The sequence below is a fragment of the Ascaphus truei genome, chromosome 5 (assembly GCF_040206685.1).
Source record: "Ascaphus truei isolate aAscTru1 chromosome 5, aAscTru1.hap1, whole genome shotgun sequence".
Classification (NCBI taxonomy): Eukaryota; Metazoa; Chordata; class Amphibia; order Anura; family Ascaphidae; genus Ascaphus; species Ascaphus truei.
Window position 1 is genome coordinate 230,943,486 of NC_134487.1, and position 27,665 is coordinate 230,971,150.

Below are 27,665 nucleotides of genomic sequence, written 5' to 3' on the forward strand. Positions count from 1 at the left end.
GGTGTATAAGGGTATATATATAAATATATTTTATGCACTGTATATGAGCTGGCGATTTCTAAGTCTGTGGTTCCGAGAGGGGGTAACCAGGCTCACTAATAAAGGTCAAGCCACTTGGCTGCCAGAATGCCCTGCTTCAGCACAGACCAGAAAGGCATTGTGATAAGCGTATCCCCGGTATAGTCAGGGGTTAATGGGAGTCGTCCCCGTCCCCCCAGTATACGGCCAGAACCATGGACCCGGTACTTGTGGTTTGGACTGTGTCCAACCAGCCATAATGTTGTGAGAGTGAAATTATGTGTAAGTCCAGCTTTGGTACATTAGAAGCAACTCTGAAACTTAACCTAAGCGTTTTTCGAAGCTACTTTTTGGCTAACTTCTTATAGGAAGGTCTAGGAGCTCTGAAAATGAACGTGCGTGTCTTTCACTCTTCCCGAGGCACTTAGAAGAATTTTGTGATATTTTTTATTAAAATGGTGTATAAGGGTATATATATAAATATATTTTATGCACTGTATATGAGCTGGCGATTTCTAAGTCTGTGGTTCCGAGAGGGGGTAACCAGGCTCACTAATAAAGGTCAAGCCACTTGGCTGCCAGAATGCCCTGCTTCAGCACAGACCAGAAAGGCATTGTGATAAGCGTATCCCCGGTATAGTCAGGGGTTAATGGGAGTCGTCCCCGTCCCCCCAGTATACGGCCAGAACCATGGACCCGGTACTTGTGGTTCGGACTGTCTCCAACCAGCCATAATGTTGTGAGAGTGAAATTATGTCTAAGTCCAGCTTTGGTACATTAGAAGCAACTCTGAAACTTAACCTAAGCGTTTTTCGAAGCTACTTTTTGGCTAACTTCTTATAGGAAGGTCTAGGAGCTCTGAAAATGAACGTGCGCGTCTTTCACTCTTCCCGAGGGACTTAGAAGAATTTTGTGATATTTTTTATTAAAATGGTGTATAAGGGTATATATATAAATATATTTTATGCACTGTATATGAGCTGGCGATTTCTAAGTCTGTGGTTCCGAGAGGGGGTAACCAGGCTCACTAATAAAGGTCAAGCCACTTGGCTGCCAGAATGCCCTGCTTCAGCACAGACCAGAAAGGCATTGTGATAAGCGTATCCCCGGTATAGTCAGGGGTTAATGGGAGTCGTCCCCGTCCCCCCAGTATACGGCCAGAACCATGGACCCGGTACTTGTGGTTCGGACTGTCTCCAACCAGCCATAATGTTGTGAGAGTGAAATTATGTCTAAGTCCAGCTTTGGTACATTAGAAGCAACTCTGAAACTTAACCTAAGCGTTTTTCGAAGCTACTTTTTGGCTAACTTCTTATAGGAAGGTCTAGGAGCTCTGAAAATGAACATGCGCGTCTTTCACTCTTCCCGAGGGACTTAGAAGAATTTTGTGATATTTTTTATTAAAATGGTGTATAAGGGTATATATATAAATATATTTTATGCACTGTATATGAGCTGGCGATTTCTAAGTCTGTGGTTCCGAGAGGGGGTAACCAGGCTCACTAATAAAGGTCAAGCCACTTGGCTGCCAGAATGCCCTGCATCAGCACAGACCAGAAACGCATTGTGATAAGCGTATCCCCGGTATTGTCAGGGGTTAATGGGAGTCATCCCCGTCCCCCCAGTATACGGCCAGAACCATGGACCCGGTACTTGTGGTTCGGACTCTCTCCAACCAGCCATAATGTTGTGAGAGTGAAATTATGTCTAAGTCCAGCTTTGGTACATTAGAAGCAACTCTGAAACTTAACCTAAGCGTTTTTCGAAGCTACTTTTTGGCTAACTTCTTATAGGAAGGTCTAGGAGCTCTGAAAATGAAAGTGCACGTCTTTCACTCTTCCCGAGGGACTTAGAAGAATTTTGTGATATTTTTTATTAAAATGGTGTATAAGGGTATATATATAAATATATTTTATGCACTGTATATGAGCTGGCGATTTCTAAGTCTGTGGTTCCGAGAGGGGGTAACCAGGCTCACTAATAAAGGTCAAGCCACTTGGCTGCTAGAATGCCCTGCTTCAGCACAGACCAGAAAGGCATTGTGATAAGCGTATCCCCGGTATAGTCAGGGGTTAATGGGAGTCGTCCCCGTCCCCCCAGTATACGGCCAGAACCATGGACCCGGTACTTGTGGTTCGGACTGTCTCCAACCAGCCATAATGTTGTGAGAGTGAAATTATGTCTAAGTCCAGCTTTGGTACATTAGAAGCAACTCTGAAACTTAACCTAAGCGTTTTTCGAAGCTACTTTTTGGCTAACTTCTTATAGGAAGGTCTAGGAGCTCTGAAAATGAACGTGCGCGTCTTTCACTCTTCCCGAGGGACTTAGAAGAATTTTGTGATATTTTTTATTAAAATGGTGTATAAGGGTATATATATAAATATATTTTATGCACTGTATATGAGCTGGCGATTTCTAAGTATGTGGTTCCGAGAGGGTGTAACCAGGCTCACTAATAAAGGTCAAGCCACTTGGCTGCCAGAATGCCCTGCTTCAGCACAGACCAGAAAGGCATTGTGATAAGCGTATCCCCGGTATAGTCAGGGGTTAATGGGAGTCATCCCCGTCCCCCCAGTATACGGCCAGAACCATGGACCCGGTACTTGTGGTTCGGACTGTCTCCAACCAGCCATAATGTTGTGAGAGTGAAATTATGTCTAAGTCCAGCTTTGGTACATTAGAAGCAACTCTGAAACTTAACCTAAGCGTTTTTCGAAGCTACTTTTTGGCTAACTTCTTATAGGAAGGTCTAGGAGCTCTGAAAATGAACGTGCGCGTCTTTCACTCTTCCCGAGGGACTTAGAAGAATTTTGTGATATTTTTTATTAAAATGGTGTATAAGGGTATATATATAAATATATTTAATGCACTGTATATGAGCTGGCGATTTCTAAGTCTGTGGTTCCGAGAGGGGGTAACCAGGCTCACTAATAAAGGTCAAGCCACTTGGCTGCCAGAATGCCCTGCTTCAGCACAGACCAGAAAGGCATTGTGATAAGCGTATCACCGGTATAGTCAGGGGTTAATTGGAGTCGTCCCCGTCCCCCCAGTATACGGCCAGAACCATGGACCCGGTACTTGTGGTTCGGACTGTCTCCAACCAGCCATAATGTTGTGAGAGTGAAATTATGTCTAAGTCCAGCTTTGGTACATTAGAAGCAACTCTGAAACTTAACCTAAGCGTTTTTCGAAGCTACTTTTTGGCTAACTTCTTATAGGAAGGTCTAGGAGCTCTGAAAATGAACGTGCGCGTCTTTCACTCTTCCCGAGGGACTTAGAAGAATTTTGTGATATTTTTTATTAAAATGGTGTATAAGGGTATATATATAAATATATTTTATGCACTGTATATGAGCTGGCGATTTCTAAGTCTGTGGTTCCGAGAGGGGGTAACCAGGCTCACTAATAAAGGTCAAGCCACTTGGCTGCTAGAATGCCCTGCTTCAGCACAGACCAGAAAGGCATTGTGATAAGCGTATCCCCGGTATAGTCAGGGGTTAATGGGAGTCGTCCCCGTCCCCCCAGTATACGGCCAGAACCATGGACCCGGTACTTGTGGTTCGGACTGTCTCCAACCAGCCATAATGTTGTGAGAGTGAAATTATGTCTAAGTCCAGCTTTGGTACATTAGAAGCAACTCTGAAACTTAACCTAAGCGTTTTTCGAAGCTACTTTTTGGCTAACTTCTTATAGGAAGGTCTAGGAGCTCTGAAAATGAACGTGCGCGTCTTTCAATCTTCCCGAGGGACTTAGAAGAATTTTGTGATATTTTTTATTAAAATGGTGTATAAGGGTATATATATAAATATATTTTATGCACTGTATATGAGCTGGCGATTTCTAAGTATGTGGTTCCGAGAGGGTGTAACCAGGCTCACTAATAAAGGTCAAGCCACTTGGCTGCCAGAATGCCCTGCTTCAGCACAGACCAGAAAGGCATTGTGATAAGCGTATCCCCGGTATAGTCAGGGGTTAATGGGAGTCATCCCCGTCCCCCCAGTATACGGCCAGAACCATGGACCCGGTACTTGTGGTTCGGACTGTCTCCAACCAGCCATAATGTTGTGAGAGTGAAATTATGTCTAAGTCCAGCTTTGGTACATTAGAAGCAACTCTGAAACTTAACCTAAGCGTTTTTCGAAGCTACTTTTTGGCTAACTTCTTATAGGAAGGTCTAGGAGCTCTGAAAATGAACGTGCGCGTCTTTCACTCTTCCCGAGGGACTTAGAAGAATTTTGTGATATTTTTTATTAAAATGGTGTATAAGGGTATATATATAAATATATTTTATGCACTGTATATGAGCTGGCGATTTCTAAGTATGTGGTTCCGAGAGGGGGTAACCAGGCTCACTAATAAAGGTCAAGCCACTTGGCTGCTAGAATGCCCTGCTTCAGCACAGACCAGAAAGGCATTGTGATAAGCGTATCCCCGGTATTGTCAGGGGTTAATGGGAGTCGTCCCCGTCCCCCCAGTATACGGCCAGAACCATGGACCCGGTACTTGTGGTTCGGACTGTCTCCAACCAGCCATAATGTTGTGAGAGTGAAATTATGTCTAAGTCCAGCTTTGGTACATTAGAAGCAACTCTGAAACTTAACCTAAGCGTTTTTCGAAGCTACTTTTTGGCTAACTTCTTATAGGAAGGTCTAGGAGCTCTGAAAATGAACGTGCGCGTCTTTCACTCTTCCCGAGGGACTTAGAAGAATTTTGTGATATTTTTTATTAAAATGGTGTATAAGGGTATATATATAAATATATTTTATGCACTGTATATGAGCTGGCGATTTCTAAGTATGTGGTTCCGAGAGGGGGTAACCAGGCTCACTAATAAAGGTCAAGCCACTTGGCTGCCAGAATGCCCTGCTTCAGCACAGACCAGAAAGGCATTGTGTTAAGCGTATCCCCGGTATAGTCAGGGGTTAATGGGAGTCAACCCCGTCCCCCCAGTATACGGCCAGAACCATGGACCCGGTACTTGTGGTTCGGACTGTCTCCAACCAGCCATAATGTTGTGAGAGTGAAATTATGTCTAAGTCCAGCTTTGGTACATTAGAAGCAACTCTGAAACTTAACCTAAGCGTTTTTCGAAGCTACTTTTTGGCTAACTTCTTATAGGAAGGTCTAGGAGCTCTGAAAATGAACGTGCACGTCTTTCACTCTTCCCGAGGGACTTAGAAGAATTTTGTGATATTTTTTATTAAAATGGTGTATAAGGGTATATATATAAATATATTTTATGCACTGTATATGAGCTGGCGATTTCTAAGTCTGTGGTTCCGAGAGGGGGTAACCAGGCTCACTAATAAAGGTCAAGCCACTTGGCTGCCAGAATGCCCTGCTTCAGCACAGACCAGAAAGGCATTGTGATAAGCGTATCCCCGGTATAGTCAGGGGTTAATGGGAGTCGTCCCCGTCCCCCCAGTATACGGCCAGAACCATGGACCCGGTACTTGTGGTTCGGACTGTCTCCAACCAGCCATAATGTTGTGAGAGTGAAATTATGTCTAAGTCCAGCTTTGGTACATTAGAAGCAACTCTGAAACTTAACCTAAGCGTTTTTCGAAGCTACTTTTTGGCTAACTTCTTATAGGAAGGTCTAGGAGCTCTGAAAATGAATGTGCACGTCTTTCACTCTTCCCGAGGGACTTACAGTAGAAGAATTTTGTGATATTTTTTATTAAAATGGTGTATAAGGGTATATATATAAATATATTTTATGCACTGTATATGAGCTGGCGATTTCTAAGTCTGTGGTTCCGAGAGGGGGTAACCAGGCTCACTAATAAAGGTCAAGCCACTTGGCTGCCAGAATGCCCTGCTTCAGCACAGACCAGAAAGGCATTGTGATAAGCGTATCCCCGGTATAGTCAGGGGTTAATGGGAGTCGTCCCCTTCCCCCCAGTATACGGCCAGAACCATGGACCCGGTACTTGTGGTTCGGACTGTCTCCAACCAGCCATAATGTTGTGAGAGTGAAATTATGTCTAAGTCCAGCTTTGGTACATTAGAAGCAACTCTGAAACTTAACCTAAGCGTTTTTCGAAGCTACTTTTTGGCTAACTTCTTATAGGAAGGTCTAGGAGCTCTGAAAATGAACGTGCGCGTCTTTCACTCTTCCCGAGGGACTTAGAAGAATTTTGTGATATTTTTTATTAAAATGGTGTATAAGGGTATATATATAAATATATTTTATGCACTGTATATGAGCTGGCGATTTCTAAGTATGTGGTTCCGAGAGGGGGTAACCAGGCTCACTAATAAAGGTCAAGCCACTTGGCTGCCAGAATGCCCTGCTTCAGCACAGACCAGAAAGGCATTGTGATAAGCGTATCCCCGGTATAGTCAGGGGTTAATGGGAGTCATCCCCGTCCCCCCAGTATACGGCCAGAACCATGGACCCGGTACTTGTGGTTCGGACTGTCTCCAACCAGCCATAATGTTGTGAGAGTGAAATTATGTCTAAGTCCAGCTTTGGTACATTAGAAGCAACTCTGAAACTTAACCTAAGCGTTTTTCGAAGCTACTTTTTGGCTAACTTCTTATAGGAAGGTCTAGGAGCTCTGAAAATGAACGTGCACGTCTTTCACTCTTCCCGAGGGACTTAGAAGAATTTTGTGATATTTTTTATTAAAATGGTGTATAAAGGTATATATATAAATATATTTTATGCACTGTATATGAGCTGGCGATTTCTAAGTCTGTGGTTCTGAGAGGGGGTAACCAGGCTCACTAATAAAGGTCAAGCCACTTGGCTGCCAGAATGCCCTGCTTCAGCACAGACCAGAAAGGCATTGTGATAAGCGTATCCCCGGTATAGTCAGGGGTTAATGGGAGTCGTCCCCGTCCCCCCAGTATACGGCCAGAACCATGGACCCGGTACTTGTGGTTCGGACTGTCTCCAACCAGCCATAATGTTGTGAGAGTGAAATTATGTCTAAGTCCAGCTTTGGTACATTAGAAGCAACTCTGAAACTTAACCTAAGCGTTTTTCGAAGCTACTTTTTGGCTAACTTCTTATAGGAAGGTCTAGGAGCTCTGAAAATGAACGTGCGCGTCTTTCACTCTTCCCGAGGGACTTAGAAGAATTTTGTGATATTTTTTATTAAAATGGTGTATAAGGGTATATATATAAATATATTTTATGCACTGTATATGAGCTGGCGATTTCTAAGTATGTGGTTCCGAGAGGGGGTAACCAGGCTCACTAATAAAGGTCAAGCCACTTGGCTGCCAGAATGCCCTGCTTCAGCACAGACCAGAAACGCATTGTGATAAGCGTATCCCCGGTATTGTCAGGGGTTAATGGGAGTCATCCCCGTCCCCCCAGTATACGGCCAGAACCATGGACCCGGTACTTGTGGTTCGGACTGTCTCCAACCAGCCATAATGTTGTGAGAGTGAAATTATGTCTAAGTCCAGCTTTGGTACATTAGAAGCAACTCTGAAACTTAACCTAAGCGTTTTTCGAAGCTACTTTTTGGCTAACTTCTTATAGGAAGGTCTAGGAGCTCTGAAAATGAACGTGCGCGTCTTTCACTCTTCCCGAGGGACTTAGAAGAATTTTGTGATATTTTTTATTAAAATGGTGTATAAGGGTATATATATAAATATATTTTATGCACTGTATATGAGCTGGCGATTTCTAAGTCTGTGGTTCCGAGAGGGGGTAACCAGGCTCACTAATAAAGGTCAAGCCACTTGGCTGCCAGAATGCCCTCCTTCAGCACAGACCAGAAAGGCATTGTGATAAACGTATCCCCGGTATAGTCAGGGGTTAATGGGAGTCGTCCCCGTCCCCCCAGTAAACGGCCAGAACCATGGACCCGGTACTTGTGGTTCGGACTGTCTCCAACCAGCCATAATGTTGTGAGAGTTAAATTATGTCTAAGTCCAGCTTTGGTACATTAGAAGCAACTCTGAAACTTAACCTAAGCGTTTTTCGAAGCTACTTTTAAGCTAACTTCTTATAGGAAGGTCTAGGAGATCTGAAAATGGACGTGCGCGTCTTTCACTCTTCCCGAGGGACTTAGAAGAATTTTGTGATATTTTTTATTAAAATGGTGTATAAGGGTATATATATAAATATATTTTATGCACTGTATATGAGCTGGCGATTTCTAAGTCTGTGGTTCCGAGAGGGGGTAACCAGGCTCACTAATAAAGGTCAAGCCACTTGGCTGCCAGAATGCCCTCCTTCAGCACAGACCAGAAAGGCATTGTGATAAGCGTATCCCCGGTATAGTCAGGGGTTAATGGGAGTCGTCCCCGTCCCCCCAGTATACGGCCAGAACCATGGACCCGGTACTTGTGGTTCGGACTGTCTCCAACCAGCCATAATGTTGTGAGAGTGAAATTATGTCTAAGTCCAGCTTTGGTACATTAGAAGCAACTCTGAAACTTAACCTAAGCGTTTTTCGAAGCTACTTTTTGGTTAACTTCTTATAGGAAGGTCTAGGAGCTCTGAAAATGAACGTGCGCGTCTTTCACTCTTCCCGAGGGACTTAGAAGAATTTTGTGATATTTTTTATTAAAATGGTGTATAAGGGTATATATATAAATATATTTTATGCACTGTATATGAGCTGGCGATTTCTAAGTCTGTGGTTCCGACTGGGGGTAACCAGGCTCACTAATAAAGGTCAAGCCACTTGGCTGCCAGAATGCCCTGCTTCAGCACAGACCAGAAAGGCATTGTGATAAGCGTATCACCGGTATAGTCAGGGGTTAATTGGAGTCATCCCCGTCCCCCCAGTATACGGCCAGAACCATGGACCCGGTACTTGTGGTTCGGACTGTCTCCAACCAGCCATAATGTTGTGAGAGTGAAATTATGTCTAAGTCCAGCTTTGGTACATTAGAAGCAACTCTGAAACTTAACCTAAGCGTTTTTCGAAGCTACTTTTTGGCTAACTTCTTATAGGAAGGTCTAGGAGCTCTGAAAATGAACGTGCGCGTCTTTCACTCTTCCCGAGGGACTTAGAAGAATTTTGTGATATTTTTTATTAAAATGGTGTATAAGGGTATATATATAAATATATTTTATGCACTGTATATGAGCTGGCGATTTCTAAGTCTGTGGTTCCGAGAGGGGGTAACCAGGCTCACTAATAAAGGTCAAGCCACTTGGCTGCCAGAATGCCCTCCTTCAGCACAGACCAGAAAGGCATTGTGATAAGCGTATCCCCGGTATAGTCAGGGGTTAATGGGAGTCGTCCCCGTCCCCCCAGTATACGGCCAGAACCATGGACCCGGTACTTGTGGTTCGGACTGTCTCCAACCAGCCATAATGTTGTGAGAGTGAAATTATGTCTAAGTCCAGCTTTGGTACATTAGAAGCAACTCTGAAACTTAACCTAAGCGTTTTTCGAAGCTACTTTTAAGCTAACTTCTTATAGGAAGGTCTAGGAGATCTGAAAATGGACGTGCGCGTCTTTCACTCTTCCCGAGGTACTTAGAAGAATTTTGTGATATTTTTTATTAAATTGGTGTATAAGGGTATATATATAAATATATTTTATGCACTGTATATGAGCTGGCAATTTCTAAGTCTGTGGTTCCGAGAGGGGGTAACCAGGCTCACTAATAAAGGTCAAGCCACTTGGCTGCCAGAATGCCCTGCTTCAGCACAGACCAGAAAGGCATTGTGATAAGCGTATCACCGGTATAGTCAGGGGTTAAATGGAGTCGTCCCCGTCCCCCCAGTATACGGCCAGAACCATGGACCCGGTACTTGTGGTTCGGACTGTCTCCAACCAGCCATAATGTTGTGAGAGTGAAATTATGTCTAAGTCCAGCTTTGATACATTAGAAGCAACTCTGAAACTTAACCTAAGCGTTTTTCGAAGCTACTTTTAAGCTAACTTCTTATAGGAAGGTCTAGGAGATCTGAAAATGGACGTGCGCGTCTTTCACTCTTCCCGAGGGACTTAGAAGAATTTTGTGATATTTTTTATTAAAATGGTGTATAAGGGTATATATATAAATATATTTTATGCACTGTATATGAGCTGGCGATTTCTAAGTCTGTGGTTCCGAGAGGGGGTAACCAGGCTCACTAATAAAGGTCAAGCCACTTGGCTGCCAGAATGCCCTCCTTCAGCACAGACCAGAAAGGCATTGTGATAAGCGTATCCCCGGTATAGTCAGGGGTTAATGGGAGTCGTCCCCGTCCCCCCAGTATACGGCCAGAACCATGGACCCGGTACTTGTGGTTCGGACTGTCTCCAACCAGCCATAATGTTGTGAGAGTGAAATTATGTCTAAGTCCAGCTTTGGTACATTAGAAGCAACTCTGAAACTTAACCTAAGCGTTTTTCGAAGCTACTTTTTGGCTAACTTCTTATAGGAAGGTCTAGGAGCTCTGAAAATAAACGTGCGCGTCTTTCACTCTTCCCGAGGGACTTAGAAGAATTTTGTGATATTTTTTATTAAAATGGTGTATAAGGGTATATATATAAATATATTTTATGCACTGTATATGAGCTGGCGATTTCTAAGTCTGTGGTTCCGAGAGGGGGTAACCAGGCTCACTAATAAAGGTCAAGCCACTTGGCTGCCAGAATGCCCTCCTTCAGCACAGACCAGAAAGGCATTGTGATAAACGTATCCCCGGTATAGTCAGGGGTTAATGGGAGTCGTCCCCGTCCCCCCAGTATACGGCCAGAACCATGGACCCGGTACTTGTGGTTCGGACTGTCTCCAACCAGCCATAATGTTGTGAGAGTGAAATTATGTCTAAGTCCAGCTTTGGTACATTAGAAGCAACTCTGAAACTTAACCTAAGCGTTTTTCGAAGCTACTTTTTGGCTAACTTCTTATAGGAAGGTCTAGGAGCTCTGAAAATGAACGTGCACGTCTTTCACTCTTCCCGAGGGACTTAGAAGAATTTTGTGATATTTTTTATTAAAATGGTGTATAAAGGTATATATATAAATATATTTTATGCACTGTATATGAGCTGGCGATTTCTAAGTCTGTGGTTCTGAGAGGGGGTAACCAGGCTCACTAATAAAGGTCAAGCCACTTGGCTGCCAGAATGCCCTGCTTCAGCACAGACCAGAAAGGCATTGTGATAAGCGTATCCCCGGTATAGTCAGGGGTTAATGGGAGTCGTCCCCGTCCCCCCAGTATACGGCCAGAACCATGGACCCGGTACTTGTGGTTCGGACTGTCTCCAACCAGCCATAATGTTGTGAGAGTGAAATTATGTCTAAGTCCAGCTTTGGTACATTAGAAGCAACTCTGAAACTTAACCTAAGCGTTTTTCGAAGCTACTTTTTGGCTAACTTCTTATAGGAAGGTCTAGGAGCTCTGAAAATGAACGTGCGCTTCTTTCACTCTTCCCGAGGGACTTAGAAGAATTTTGTGATATTTTTTATTAAAATGGTGTATAAGGGTATATATATAAATATATTTTATGCACTGTATATGAGCTGGCGATTTCTAAGTATGTGGTTCCGAGAGGGGGTAACCAGGCTCACTAATAAAGGTCAAGCCACTTGGCTGCCAGAATGCCCTGCTTCAGCACAGACCAGAAACGCATTGTGATAAGCGTATCCCCGGTATTGTCAGGGGTTAATGGGAGTCATCCCCGTCCCCCCAGTATACGGCCAGAACCATGGACCCGGTACTTGTGGTTCGGACTGTCTCCAACCAGCCATAATGTTGTGAGAGTGAAATTATGTCTAAGTCCAGCTTTGGTACATTAGAAGCAACTCTGAAACTTAACCTAAGCGTTTTTCGAAGCTACTTTTTGGCTAACTTCTTATAGGAAGGTCTAGGAGCTCTGAAAATGAACGTGCGCGTCTTTCACTCTTCCCGAGGGACTTAGAAGAATTTTGTGATATTTTTTATTAAAATGGTGTATAAGGGTATATATATAAATATATTTTATGCACTGTATATGAGCTGGCGATTTCTAAGTCTGTGGTTCCGAGAGGGGGTAACCAGGCTCACTAATAAAGGTCAAGCCACTTGGCTGCCAGAATGCCCTCCTTCAGCACAGACCAGAAAGGCATTGTGATAAACGTATCCCCGGTATAGTCAGGGGTTAATGGGAGTCGTCCCCGTCCCCCCAGTAAACGGCCAGAACCATGGACCCGGTACTTGTGGTTCGGACTGTCTCCAACCAGCCATAATGTTGTGAGAGTTAAATTATGTCTAAGTCCAGCTTTGGTACATTAGAAGCAACTCTGAAACTTAACCTAAGCGTTTTTCGAAGCTACTTTTAAGCTAACTTCTTATAGGAAGGTCTAGGAGATCTGAAAATGGACGTGCGCGTCTTTCACTCTTCCCGAGGGACTTAGAAGAATTTTGTGATATTTTTTATTAAAATGGTGTATAAGGGTATATATATAAATATATTTTATGCACTGTATATGAGCTGGCGATTTCTAAGTCTGTGGTTCCGAGAGGGGGTAACCAGGCTCACTAATAAAGGTCAAGCCACTTGGCTGCCAGAATGCCCTCCTTCAGCACAGACCAGAAAGGCATTGTGATAAGCGTATCCCCAGTATAGTCAGGGGTTAATGGGAGTCGTCCCCGTCCCCCCAGTATACGGCCAGAACCATGGACCCGGTACTTGTGGTTCGGACTGTCTCCAACCAGCCATAATGTTGTGAGAGTGAAATTATGTCTAAGTCCAGCTTTGGTACATTAGAAGCAACTCTGAAACTTAACCTAAGCGTTTTTCGAAGCTACTTTTTGGTTAACTTCTTATAGGAAGGTCTAGGAGCTCTGAAAATGAACGTGCGCGTCTTTCACTCTTCCCGAGGGACTTAGAAGAATTTTGTGATATTTTTTATTAAAATGGTGTATAAGGGTATATATATAAATATATTTTATGCACTGTATATGAGCTGGCGATTTCTAAGTCTGTGGTTCCGACTGGGGGTAACCAGGCTCACTAATAAAGGTCAAGCCACTTGGCTGCCAGAATGCCCTGCTTCAGCACAGACCAGAAAGGCATTGTGATAAGCGTATCACCGGTATAGTCAGGGGTTAATTGGAGTCATCCCCGTCCCCCCAGTATACGGCCAGAACCATGGACCCGGTACTTGTGGTTCGGACTGTCTCCAACCAGCCATAATGTTGTGAGAGTGAAATTATGTCTAAGTCCAGCTTTGGTACATTAGAAGCAACTCTGAAACTTAACCTAAGCGTTTTTCGAAGCTACTTTTTGGCTAACTTCTTATAGGAAGGTCTAGGAGCTCTGAAAATGAACGTGCGCGTCTTTCACTCTTCCCGAGGGACTTAGAAGAATTTTGTGATATTTTTTATTAAAATGGTGTATAAGGGTATATATATAAATATATTTTATGCACTGTATATGAGCTGGCGATTTCTAAGTCTGTGGTTCCGAGAGGGGGTAACCAGGCTCACTAATAAAGGTCAAGCCACTTGGCTGCCAGAATGCCCTCCTTCAGCACAGACCAGAAAGGCATTGTGATAAGCGTATCCCCGGTATAGTCAGGGGTTAATGGGAGTCGTCCCCGTCCCCCCAGTATACGGCCAGAACCATGGACCCGGTACTTGTGGTTCGGACTGTCTCCAACCAGCCATAATGTTGTGAGAGTGAAATTATGTCTAAGTCCAGCTTTGGTACATTAGAAGCAACTCTGAAACTTAACCTAAGCGTTTTTCGAAGCTACTTTTAAGCTAACTTCTTATAGGAAGGTCTAGGAGATCTGAAAATGGACGTGCGCGTCTTTCACTCTTCCCGAGGTACTTAGAAGAATTTTGTGATATTTTTTATTAAAATGGTGTATAAGGGTATATATATAAATATATTTTATGCACTGTATATGAGCTGGCAATTTCTAAGTCTGTGGTTCCGAGAGGGGGTAACCAGGCTCACTAATAAAGGTCAAGCCACTTGGCTGCCAGAATGCCCTGCTTCAGCACAGACCAGAAAGGCATTGTGATAAGCGTATCACCGGTATAGTCAGGGGTTAAATGGAGTCGTCCCCGTCCCCCCAGTATACGGCCAGAACCATGGACCCGGTACTTGTGGTTCGGACTGTCTCCAACCAGCCATAATGTTGTGAGAGTGAAATTATGTCTAAGTCCAGCTTTGATACATTAGAAGCAACTCTGAAACTTAACCTAAGCGTTTTTCGAAGCTACTTTTAAGCTAACTTCTTATAGGAAGGTCTAGGAGATCTGAAAATGGACGTGCGCGTCTTTCACTCTTCCCGAGGGACTTAGAAGAATTTTGTGATATTTTTTATTAAAATGGTGTATAAGGGTATATATATAAATATATTTTATGCACTGTATATGAGCTGGCGATTTCTAAGTCTGTGGTTCCGAGAGGGGGTAACCAGGCTCACTAATAAAGGTCAAGCCACTTGGCTGCCAGAATGCCCTCCTTCAGCACAGACCAGAAAGGCATTGTGATAAGCGTATCCCCGGTATAGTCAGGGGTTAATGGGAGTCGTCCCCGTCCCCCCAGTATACGGCCAGAACCATGGACCCGGTACTTGTGGTTCGGACTGTCTCCAACCAGCCATAATGTTGTGAGAGTGAAATTATGTCTAAGTCCAGCTTTGGTACATTAGAAGCAACTCTGAAACTTAACCTAAGCGTTTTTCGAAGCTACTTTTTGGCTAACTTCTTATAGGAAGGTCTAGGAGCTCTGAAAATGAACGTGCGCGTCTTTCACTCTTCCCGAGGGACTTAGAAGAATTTTGTGATATTTTTTATTAAAATGGTGTATAAGGGTATATATATAAATATATTTTATGCACTGTATATGAGCTGGCGATTTCTAAGTCTGTGGTTCCGAGAGGGGGTAACCAGGCTCACTAATAAAGGTCAAGCCACTTGGCTGCCAGAATGCCCTCCTTCAGCACAGACCAGAAAGGCATTGTGATAAACGTATCCCCGGTATAGTCAGGGGTTAATGGGAGTCGTCCCCGTCCCCCCAGTATACGGCCAGAACCATGGACCCGGTACTTGTGGTTCGGACTGTCTCCAACCAGCCATAATGTTGTGAGAGTGAAATTATGTCTAAGTCCAGCTTTGGTACATTAGAAGCAACTCTGAAACTTAACCTACAGTAAGCGTTTTTCGAAGCTACTTTTAAGCTAACTTCTTATAGGAAGGTCTAGGAGATCTGAAAATGGACGTGCGCGTCTTTCACTCTTCCCGAGGGACTTAGAAGAATTTTGTGATATTTTTTATTAAAATGGTGTATAAGGGTATATATATAAATATATTTTATGCACTGTATATGAGCTGGCGATTTCTAAGTCTGTGGTTCCGAGAGGGGGTAACCAGGCTCACTAATAAAGGTCAAGCCACTTGGCTGCCAGAATGCCCTCCTTCAGCACAGACCAGAAAGGCATTGTGATAAGCGTATCCCCGGTATAGTCAGGGGTTAATGGGAGTCGTCCCCGTCCCCCCAGTATACGGCCAGAACCATGGACCCGGTACTTGTGGTTCGGACTGTCTCCAACCAGCCATAATGTTGTGAGAGTGAAATTATGTCTAAGTCCAGCTTTGGTACATTAGAAGCAACTCTGAAACTTAACCTAAGCGTTTTTCGAAGCTACTTTTTGGCTAACTTCTTATAGGAAGGTCTAGGAGCTCTGAAAATGAACGTGCACGTCTTTCACTCTTCCCTAGGGACTTAGAAGAATTTTGTGATATTTTTTATTATAATGGTGTATAAGGGTATATATATAAATATATTTTATGCACTGTATATGAGCTGGCGATTTCTAAGTCTGTGGTTCCGAGAGGGGGTAACCAGGCTCACTAATAAAGGTCAAGCCACTTGGCTGCCAGAATGCCCTGCTTCAGCACAGACCAGAAAGGCATTGTGATAAGCGTATCACCGGTATAGTCAGGGGTTAATTGGAGTCGTCCCCGTCCCCCCAGTATACGGCCAGAACCATGGACCCGGTACTTGTGGTTCGGACTGTCTCCAACCAGCCATAATGTTGTGAGAGTGAAATTATGTCTAAGTCCAGCTTTGGTACATTAGAAGCAACTCTGAAACTTAACCTAAGCGTTTTTCGAAGCTACTGTTTGGCTAACTTCTTATAGGAAGGTCTACGAGCTCTGAAAATGAACGTACGCGTCTTTCACTCTTCCAGAGGGACTTAGAAGAATTTTGTGATATTTTTTATTAAAATGGTGTATAAGGGTATATATATAAATATATTTTATGCACTGTATATGAGCTGGCGATTTCTAAGTCTGTGGTTCCGAGAGGGGGTAACCAGGCTCACTAATAAAGGTCAAGACACTTGGCTGCCAGAATGCCCTGCTTCAGCACAGACCAGAAAGGCATTGTGATAAGCGTATCCCCGGTATAGTCAGGGGTTAATGGGAGTCATCCCCGTCCCCCCAGTATACGGCCAGAACCATGGACCCGGTACTTGTGGTTCGGACTGTCTCCAACCAGCCATAATGTTGTGAGAGTGAAATTATGTCTAAGTCCAGCTTTGGTACATTAGAAGCAACTCTGAAACTTAACCTAAGCGTTTTTCGAAGCTACTTTTTGGCTAACTTCTTATAGGAAGGTCTAGGAGCTCTGAAAATGAACGTGCGCGTCTTTCACTCTTCCCGAGGGACTTAGAAGAATTTTGTGATATTTTTTATTAAAATGGTGTATAAGGGTATATATATAAATATATTTTATGCACTGTATATGAGCTGGCGATTTCTAAGTCTGTGGTTCCGAGAGGGGGTAACCAGGCTCACTAATAAAGGTCAAGCCACTTGGCTGCCAGAATGCCCTGCTTCAGCACAGACCAGAAAGGCATTGTGATAAGCGTATCACCGGTATAGTCAGGGGTTAATTGGAGTCGTCCCCGTCCCCCCAGTATACGGCCAGAACCATGGACCCGGTACTTGTGGTTCGGACTGTCTCAAACCAGCCATAATGTTGTGAGAGTGAAATTATGTCTAAGTCCAGCTTTGGTACATTAGAAGCAACTCTGAAACTTAACCTAAGCGTTTTTCGAAGCTACTTTTTGGCTAACTTCTTATAGGAAGGTCTAGGAGCTCTGAAAATGAACGTGCGCGTCTTTCAATCTTCCCGAGGGACTTAGAAGAATTTTGTGATATTTTTTATTAAAATGGTGTATAAGGGTATATATATAAATATATTTTATGCACTGTATATGAGCTGGCGATTTCTAAGTCTGTGGTTCCGAGAGGGGGTAACCAGGCTCACTAATAAAGGTCAAGACACTTGGCTGCCAGAATGCCCTGCTTCAGCACAGACCAGAAAGGCATTGTGATAAGCGTATCCCCGGTATAGTCAGGGGTTAATGGGAGTCGTCCCCGTCCCCCCAGTATACGGCCAGAACCATGGACCCGGTACTTGTGGTTCGGACTGTCTCCAACCAGCCATAATGTTGTGAGAGTGAAATTATGTCTAAGTCCAGCTTTGGTACATTAGAAGCAACTCTGAAACTTAACCTAAGCGTTTTTCGAAGCTACTTTTTGGCTAACTTCTTATAGGAAGGTCTAGGAGCTCTGAAAATGAACGTGCGCGTCTTTCACTCTTCCCGAGGGACTTAGAAGAATTTTGTGATATTTTTTATTAAAATGGTGTATAAGGGTATATATATAAATATATTTTATGCACTGTATATGAGCTGGCGATTTCTAAGTCTGTGGTTCCGAGAGGGGGTAACCAGGCTCACTAATAAAGGTCAAGCCACTTGGCTGCCAGAATGCCCTGCTTCAGCACAGACCAGAAAGGCATTGTGATAAGCGTATCCCCGGTATAGTCAGGGGTTAATGGGAGTCGTCCCCGTCCCCCCAGTATACGGCCAGAACCATGGACCCGGTACTTGTGGTTCGGACTGTCTCCAACCAGCCATAATGTTGTGAGAGTGAAATTATGTCTAAGTCCAGCTTTGGTACATTAGAAGCAACTCTGAAACTTAACCTAAGCGTTTTTCGAAGCTACTTTTTGGCTAACTTCTTATAGGAAGGTCTAGGAGCTCTGAAAATGAACGTGCGCGTCTTTCACTCTTCCCGAGGGACTTAGAAGAATTTTGTGATATTTTTTATTAAAATGGTGTATAAGGGTATATATATAAATATATTTTATGCACTGTATATGAGCTGGCGATTTCTAAGTCTGTGGTTCCGAGAGGGGGTAACCAGGCTCACTAATAAAGGTCAAGCCACTTGGCTGCCAGAATGCCCTCCTTCAGCACAGACCAGAAAGGCATTGTGATAAGCGTATCCCCGGTATAGTCAGGGGTTAATGGGAGTCGTCCCCGTCCCCCCAGTATACGGCCAGAACCATGGACCCGGTACTTGTGGTTCGGACTGTCTCCAACCAGCCATAATGTTGTGAGAGTGAAATTATGTCTAAGTGCACCTTTGGTACAGTACATTAGAAGCAACTCTGAAACTTAACCTAAGCGTTTTTCGAAGCTACTTTTTGGCTAACTTCTTATAGGAAGGTCTAGGAGCTCTGAAAATGAACGTGCGCGTCTTTCACTCTTCCAGAGGGACTTAGAAGAATTTTGTGATATTTTTTATTAAAATGGTGTATAAGGGTATATATATAAATATATTTTATGCACTGTATATGAGCTGGCGATTTCTAAGTCTGTGGTTCCGAGAGGGGGTAACCAGGCTCACTAATAAAGGTCAAGCCACTTGGCTGCCAGAATGCCCTCCTTCAGCACAGACCAGAAAGGCATTGTGATAAACGTATCCCCGGTATAGTCAGGGGTTAATGGGAGTCGTCCCCGTCCCCCCAGTATACGGCCAGAACCATGGACCCGGTACTTGTGGATCGGACTGTCTCCAACCAGCCATAATGTTGTGAGAGTGAAATTATGTCTAAGTCCAGCTTTGGTACATTAGAAGCAACTCTGAAACTTAACCTAAGCGTTTTTCGAAGCTACTTTTAAGCTAACTTCTTATAGGAAGGTCTAGGAGATCTGAAAATGGACGTGCGCGTCTTTCACTCTTCCCGAGGGACTTAGAAGAATTTTGTGATATTTTTTATTAAAATGGTGTATAAGGGTATATATATAAATATATTTTATGCACTGTATATGAGCTGGCGATTTCTAAGTCTGTGGTTCCGAGAGGGGGTAACCAGGCTCACTAATAAAGGTCAAGCCACTTGGCTGCCAGAATGCCCTCCTTCAGCACAGACCAGAAAGGCATTGTGATAAGCGTATCCCCAGAATAGTCAGGGGTTAATGGGAGTCGTCCCCGTCCCCCCAGTATACGGCCAGAACCATGGACCCGGTACTTGTGGTTCGGACTGTCTCCAACCAGCCATAATGTTGTGAGTGAAATTATGTCTAAGTCCAGCTTTGGTACATTAGAAGCAACTCTGAAACTTAACCTAAGCGTTTTTCGAAGCTACTTTTTGGCTAACTTCTTATAGGAAGGTCTAGGAGCTCTGAAAATGAACGTGCGCGTCTTTCACTCTTCCCGAGGAACTTAGAAGAATTTTGTGATATTTTTTATTAAAATGGTGTATAAGGGTATATATATAAATATATTTTATGCACTGTATATGAGCTGGCGATTTCTAAGTCTGTGGTTCCGAGAGGGGGTAACCAGGCTCACTAATAAAGGTCAAGCCACTTGGCTGCCAGAATGCCCTGCTTCAGCACAGACCAGAAAGGCATTGTGATAAGCGTATCACCGGTATAGTCAGGGGTTAATTGGAGTCGTCCCCGTCCCCCCAGTATACGGCCAGAACCATGGACCCGGTACTTGTGGTTCGGACTGTCTCAAACCAGCCATAATTTTGTGAGAGTGAAATTATGTCTAAGTGCAGCTTTGGTACATTAGAAGCAACTCTGAAACTTAACCTAAGCGTTTTTCGAAGCTACTTTTTGGCTAACTTCTTATAGGAAGGTCTAGGAGCTCTGAAAATGAACGTGCACGTCTTTCACTCTTCCCTAGGGACTTAGAAGAATTTTGTGATATTTTTTATTAAAATGGTGTATAAGGGTATATATATAAATATATTTTATGCACTGTATATGAGCTGGCGATTTCTAAGTCTGTGGTTCCGAGAGGGGGTAACCAGGCTCACTAATAAAGGTCAAGCCACTTGGCTGCCAGAATGCCCTGCTTCAGCACAGACCAGAAAGGCATTGTGATAAGCGTATCACCGGTATAGTCAGGGGTTAATTGGAGTCGTCCCCGTCCCCCCAGTATACGGCCAGAACCATGGACCCGGTACTTGTGGTTCGGACTGTCTCAAACCAGCCATAATGTTGTGAGAGTGAAATTATGTCTAAGTCCAGCTTTGGTACATTAGAAGCAACTCTGAAACTTAACCTAAGCGTTTTTCGAAGCTACTTTTTGGCTAACTTCTTATAGGAAGGTCTAGGAGCTCTGAAAATGAACGTGCGCGTCTTTCAATCTTCCCGAGGGACTTAGAAGAATTTTGTGATATTTTTTATTAAAATGGTGTATAAGGGTATATATATAAATATATTTTATGCACTGTATATGAGCTGGCGATTTCTAAGTCTGTGGTTCCGAGAGGGGGTAACCAGGCTCACTAATAAAGGTCAAGACACTTGGCTGCCAGAATGCCCTGCTTCAGCACAGACCAGAAAGGCATTGTGATAAGCGTATCCCCGGTATAGTCAGGGGTTAATGGGAGTCGTCCCCGTCCCCCCAGTATACGGCCAGAACCATGGACCCGGTACTTGTGGTTCGGACTGTCTCCAACCAGCCATAATGTTGTGAGAGTGAAATTATGTCTAAGTCCAGCTTTGGTACATTAGAAGCAACTCTGAAACTTAACCTAAGCGTTTTTCGAAGCTACTTTTTGGCTAACTTCTTATAGGAAGGTCTAGGAGCTCTGAAAATGAACGTGCGCGTCTTTCACTCTTCCCGAGGGACTTAGAAGAATTTTGTGATATTTTTTATTAAAATGGTGTATAAGGGTATATATATAAATATATTTTATGCACTGTATATGAGCTGGCGATTTCTAAGTCTGTGGTTCCGAGAGGGGGTAACCAGGCTCACTAATAAAGGTCAAGCCACTTGGCTGCCAGAATGCCCTGCTTCAGCACAGACCAGAAAGGCATTGTGATAAGCGTATCCCCGGTATAGTCAGGGGTTAATGGGAGTCGTCCCCGTCCCCCCAGTATACGGCCAGAACCATGGACCCGGTACTTGTGGTTCGGACTGTCTCCAACCAGCCATAATGTTGTGAGAGTGAAATTATGTCTAAGTCCAGCTTTGGTACATTAGAAGCAACTCTGAAACTTAACCTAAGCGTTTTTCGAAGCTACTTTTTGGCTAACTTCTTATAGGAAGGTCTAGGAGCTCTGAAAATGAACGTGCGCGTCTTTCACTCTTCCCGAGGGACTTAGAAGAATTTTGTGATATTTTTTATTAAAATGGTGTATAAGGGTATATATATAAATATATTTTATGCACTGTATATGAGCTGGCGATTTCTAAGTCTGTGGTTCCGAGAGGGGGTAACCAGGCTCACTAATAAAGGTCAAGCCACTTGGCTGCCAGAATGCCCTCCTTCAGCACAGACCAGAAAGGCATTGTGATAAGCGTATCCCCGGTATAGTCAGGGGTTAATGGGAGTCGTCCCCGTCCCCCCAGTATACGGCCAGAACCATGGACCCGGTACTTGTGGTTCGGACTGTCTCCAACCAGCCATAATGTTGTGAGAGTGAAATTATGTCTAAGTGCAGCTTTGGTACAGTACATTAGAAGCAACTCTGAAACTTAACCTAAGCGTTTTTCGAAGCTACTTTTTGGCTAACTTCTTATAGGAAGGTCTAGGAGCTCTGAAAATGAACGTGCGCGTCTTTCACTCTTCCAGAGGGACTTAGAAGAATTTTGTGATATTTTTTATTAAAATGGTGTATAAGGGTATATATATAAATATATTTTATGCACTGTATATGAGCTGGCGATTTCTAAGTCTGTGCTTCCGAGAGGGGGTAACCAGGCTCACTAATAAAGGTCAAGCCACTTGGCTGCCAGAATGCCCTCCTTCAGCACAGACCAGAAAGGCATTGTGATAAACGTATCCCCGGTATAGTCAGGGGTTAATGGGAGTCGTCCCCGTCCCCCCAGTATACGGCCAGAACCATGGACCCGGTACTTGTGGATCGGACTGTCTCCAACCAGCCATAATGTTGTGAGAGTGAAATTATGTCTAAGTCCAGCTTTGGTACATTAGAAGCAACTCTGAAACTTAACCTAAGCGTTTTTCGAAGCTACTTTTAAGCTAACTTCTTATAGGAAGGTCTAGGAGATCTGAAAATGGACGTGCGCGTCTTTCACTCTTCCCGAGGGACTTAGAAGAATTTTGTGATATTTTTTATTAAAATGGTGTATAAGGGTATATATATAAATATATTTTATGCACTGTATATGAGCTGGCGATTTCTAAGTCTGTGGTTCCGAGAGGGGGTAACCAGGCTCACTAATAAAGGTCAAGCCACTTGGCTGCCAGAATGCCCTCCTTCAGCACAGACCAGAAAGGCATTGTGATAAGCGTATCCCCAGTATAGTCAGGGGTTAATGGGAGTCGTCCCCGTCCCCCCAGTATACGGCCAGAACCATGGACCCGGTACTTGTGGTTCGGACTGTCTCCAACCAGCCATAATGTTGTGAGTGAAATTATGTCTAAGTCCAGCTTTGGTACATTAGAAGCAACTCTGAAACTTAACCTAAGCGTTTTTCGAAGCTACTTTTTGGCTAACTTCTTATAGGAAGATCTAGGAGCTCTGAAAATGAACGTGCGCGTCTTTCACTCTTCCCGAGGAACTTAGAAGAATTTTGTGATATTTTTTATTAAAATGGTGTATAAGGGTATATATATAAATATATTTTATGCACTGTATATGAGCTGGCGATTTCTAAGTCTGTGGTTCCGAGAGGGGGTAACCAGGCTCACTAATAAAGGTCAAGCCACTTGGCTGCCAGAATGCCCTGCTTCAGCACAGACCAGAAAGGCATTGTGATAAGCGTATCACCGGTATAGTCAGGGGTTAATTGGAGTCGTCCCCGTCCCCCCAGTATACGGCCAGAACCATGGACCCGGTACTTGTGGTTCGGACTGTCTCAAACCAGCCATAATTTTGTGAGAGTGAAATTATGTCTAAGTGCAGCTTTGGTACATTAGAAGCAACTCTGAAACTTAACCTAAGCGTTTTTCGAAGCTACTTTTTGGCTAACTTCTTATAGGAAGGTCTAGGAGCTCTGAAAATGAACGTGCACGTCTTTCACTCTTCCCTAGGGACTTAGAAGAATTTTGTGATATTTTTTATTAAAATGGTGTATAAGGGTATATATATAAATATATTTTATGCACTGTATATGAGCTGGCGATTTCTAAGTCTGTGGTTCCGAGAGGGGGTAACCAGGCTCACTAATAAAGGTCAAGCCACTTGGCTGCCAGAATGACCTGCTTCAGCACAGACCAGAAAGGCATTGTGATAAGCGTATCACCGGTATAGTCAGGGGTTAATTGGAGTCGTCCCCGTCCCCCCAGTATACGGCCAGAACCATGGACCCGGTACTTGTGGTTCGGACTGTCTCAAACCAGCCATAATGTTGTGAGAGTGAAATTATGTCTAAGTGCAGCTTTGGTACATTAGAAGCAACTCTGAAACTTAACCTAAGCGTTTTTCGAAGCTACTTTTTGGCTAACTTCTTATAGGAAGGTCTAGGAGCTCTGAAAATGAATGTGCACGTCTTTCACTTTTTCCTAGGGACTTAGAAGAATTTTGTGATATTTTTTATTAAAATGGTGTATAAGGGTATATATATAAATATATTTTATGCACTGTATATGAGCTGGCGATTTCTAAGTCTGTGGTTCCGAGAGGGGGTAACCAGGCTCACTAATAAAGGTCAAGCCACTTATCTGCCAGAATGCCCTGCTTCAGCACAGACCAGAAAGGCATTGTGATAAGCGTATCACCGGTATAGTCAGGGGTTAATTGGAGTCGTCCCCGTCCCCCCAGTATACGGCCAGAACCATGGACCCGGTACTTGTGGTTCGGACTGTCTCCAACCAGCCATAATGTTGTGAGAGTGAAATTATGTCTAAGTCCAGCTTTGGTACATTAGAAGCAACTCTGAAACTTAACCTAAGCGTTTTTCGAAGCTACTTTTTGGCTAACTTCTTATAGGAAGGTCTAGGAGCTCTGAAAATGAACGTGCGCGTCTTTCACTCTTCCCGAGGGACTTAGAAGAATTTTGTGATATTTTTTATTAAAATGGTGTATAAGGGTATATATATATAAATATATTTTATGCACTGTATATGAGCTGGCGATTTCTAAGTCTGTGGTTCCGAGAGGGGGTAACCAGGCTCACTAATAAAGGTCAAGCCACTTGGCTGCCAGAATGCCCTCCTTCAGCACAGACCAGAAAGGCATTGTGATAAACGTATCCCCGGTATAGTCAGGGGTTAATGGGAGTCGTCCCCGTCCCCCCAGTATACGGCCAGAACCATGGACCCGGTACTTGTGGTTCGGACTGTCTCCAACCAGCCATAATGTTGTGAGAGTGAAATTATGTCTAAGTCCAGCTTTGGTACATTAGAAGCAACTCTGAAACTTAACCTAAGCGTTTTTCGAAGCTACTTTTAAGCTAACTTCTTATAGGAAGGTCTAGGAGATCTGAAAATGGACGTGCGCGTCTTTCACTCTTCCCGAGGGACTTAGAAGAATTTTGTGATATTTTTTATTAAAATGGTGTATAAGGGTATATATATAAATATATTTTATGCACTGTATATGAGCTGGCGATTTCTAAGTCTGTTGTTCCGAGAGGGGGTAACCAGGCTCACTAATAAAGGTCAAGCCACTTGGCTGCCAGAATGCCCTCCTTCAGCACAGACCAGAAAGGCATTGTGATAAGCGTATCCCCAGTATAGTCAGGGGTTAATGGGAGTCGTCCCCGTCCCCCCAGTATACGGCCAGAACCATGGACCCGGTACTTGTGGTTCGGACTCTCTCCAACCAGCCATAATGTTGTGAGAGTGAAATTATGTCTAAGTCCAGCTTTGGTACATTAGAAGCAACTCTGAAACTTAACCTAAGCGTTTTTCGAAGCTACTTTTTGGCTAACTTCTTATAGGAAGGTCTAGGAGCTCTGAAAATGAACGTGCAAGTCTTTCACTCTTCCCGAGGAACTTAGAAGAATTTTGTGATATTTTTTATTAAAATGGTGTATAAGGGTATATATATAAATATATTTTATGCACTGTATATGAGCTGGCGATTTCTAAGTCTGTGGTTCCGAGAGGGGGTAACCAGGCTCACTAATAAAGGTCAAGCCACTTGGCTGCCAGAATGCCCTCCTTCAGCACAGACCAGAAAGGCATTGTGATAAGCGTATCCCCAGTATAGTCAGGGGTTAATGGGAGTCGTCCCCGTCCCCCCAGTATACGGCCAGAACCATGGACCCGGTACTTGTGGTTCGGACTGTCTCCAACCAGCCATAATGTTGTGAGAGTGAAATTATGTCTAAGTCCAGCTTTGGTACATTAGAAGCAACTCTGAAACTTAACCTAAGCGTTTTTCGAAGCTACTTTTTGGCTAACTTCTTATAGGAAGGTCTAGGAGCTCTGAAAATGAACGTGCGCGTCTTTCACTCTTCCCGAGGGACTTAGAAGAATTTTGTGATATTTTTTATTAAAATGGTGTATAAGGGTATATATATAAAGATATTTTATGCACTGTATATGAGCTGGCGATTTCTAAGTCTGTGGTTCCGAGAGGGGGTAACCAGGCTCACTAATAAAGGTCAAGCCACTTGGCTGCCAGAATGCCCTCCTTCAGCACAGACCAGAAAGGCATTGTGATAAACGTATCCCCGGTATAGTCAGGGGTTAATGGGAGTCGTCCCCGTCCCCCCAGTATACGGCCAGAACCATGGACCCGGTACTTGTGGTTCGGACTGTCTCCAACCAGCCATAATGTTGTGAGAGTGAAATTATGTCTAAGTCCAGCTTTGGTACATTAGAAGCAACTCTGAAACTTAACCTAAGCGTTTTTCGAAGCTACTTTTAAGCTAACTTCTTATAAGAAGGTCTAGGAGATCTGAAAATTGACGTGCGCGTCTTTCACTCTTCCCGAGGGACTTAGAAGAATTTTGTGATATTTTTTATTAAAATGGTGTATAAGGGTATATATATAAATATATTTTATGCACTGTATATGAGCTGGCGATTTCTAAGTCTGTGGTTCCGAGAGGGGGTAACCAGGCTCACTAATAAAGGTCAAGCCACTTGGCTGCCAGAATGCCCTGCTTCAGCACAGACCAGAAAGGCATTGTGATAAGCGTATCACCGGTATAGTCAGGGGTTAATTGGAGTCGTCCCCGTCCCCCCAGTATACGGCCAGAACCATGGACCCGGTACTTGTGGTTCGGACTGTCTCCAAACAGCCATAATGTTGTGAGAGTGAAATTATGTCTAAGTCCAGCTTTGGTACATTAGAAGCAACTCTGAAACTTAACCTAAGCGTTTTTCGAAGCTACTTTTTGGCTAACTTCTTATAGGAAGGTCTAGGAGCTCTGAAAATGAACGTGCGCGTCTTTCACTCTTCCCGAGGAACTTAGAAGAATTTTGTGATATTTTTTATTAAAATGGTGTATAAGGGTATATATATAAATATATTTTATGCACTGTATATGAGCTGGCGATTTCTAAGTCTGTGGTTCCGAGAGGGGGTAACCAGGCTCACTAATAAAGGTCAAGCCACTTGGCTGCCAGAATGCCCTCCTTCAGCACAGACCAGAAAGGCATTGTGATAAACGTATCCCCGGTATAGTCAGGGGTTAATGGGAGTCGTCCCCATCCCCCCAGTATACGGCCAGAACCATGGACCCGGCACTTGTGGTTCGGACTGTCTCCAACCAGCCATAATGTTGTGAGAGTGAAATTATGTCTAAGTCCAGCTTTGGTACATTAGAAGCAACTCTGAAACTTAACCTAAGCGTTTTTCGAAGCTACTTTTAAGCTAACTTCTTATAAGAAGGTCTAGGAGATCTGAAAATGGACGTGCGCGTCTTTCACTCTTCCCGATGGACTTAGAAGAATTTTGTGATATTTTTTATTAAAATGGTGTATAAGGGTATATATATAAATATATTTTATGCACTGTATATGAGCTGGCGATTTCTAAGTCTGTGGTTCCGAGAGGGGGTAACCAGGCTCACTAATAAAGGTCAAGCCACTTGGCTGCCAGAATGCCCTCCTTCAGCACAGACCAGAAAGGCATTGTGATAAGCGTATCACCGGTATAGTCAGGGGTTAATTGGAGTCGTCCCCGTCCCCCCAGTATACGGCCAGAACCATGGACCCGGTACTTGTGGTTCGGACTGTCTCCAACCAGCCATAATGTTGTGAGAGTGAAATTATGTCTAAGTCCAGCTTTGGTACATTAGAAGCAACTCTGAAACTTAACCTAAGCGTTTTTCGAAGCTACTTTTTGGCTAACTTCTTATAGGAAGGTCTAGGAGCTCTGAAAATGAACGTGCGCGTCTTTCACTCTTCCCGAGGGACTTAGAAGTATGTTGTGATATTTTTTATTAAAATGGTGTATAAGGGTATATATATAAATATATTTTATGCACTGTATATGAGCTGGCGATTTCTAAGTCTGTGGTTCCGAGAAGGGGTAACCAGGCTCACT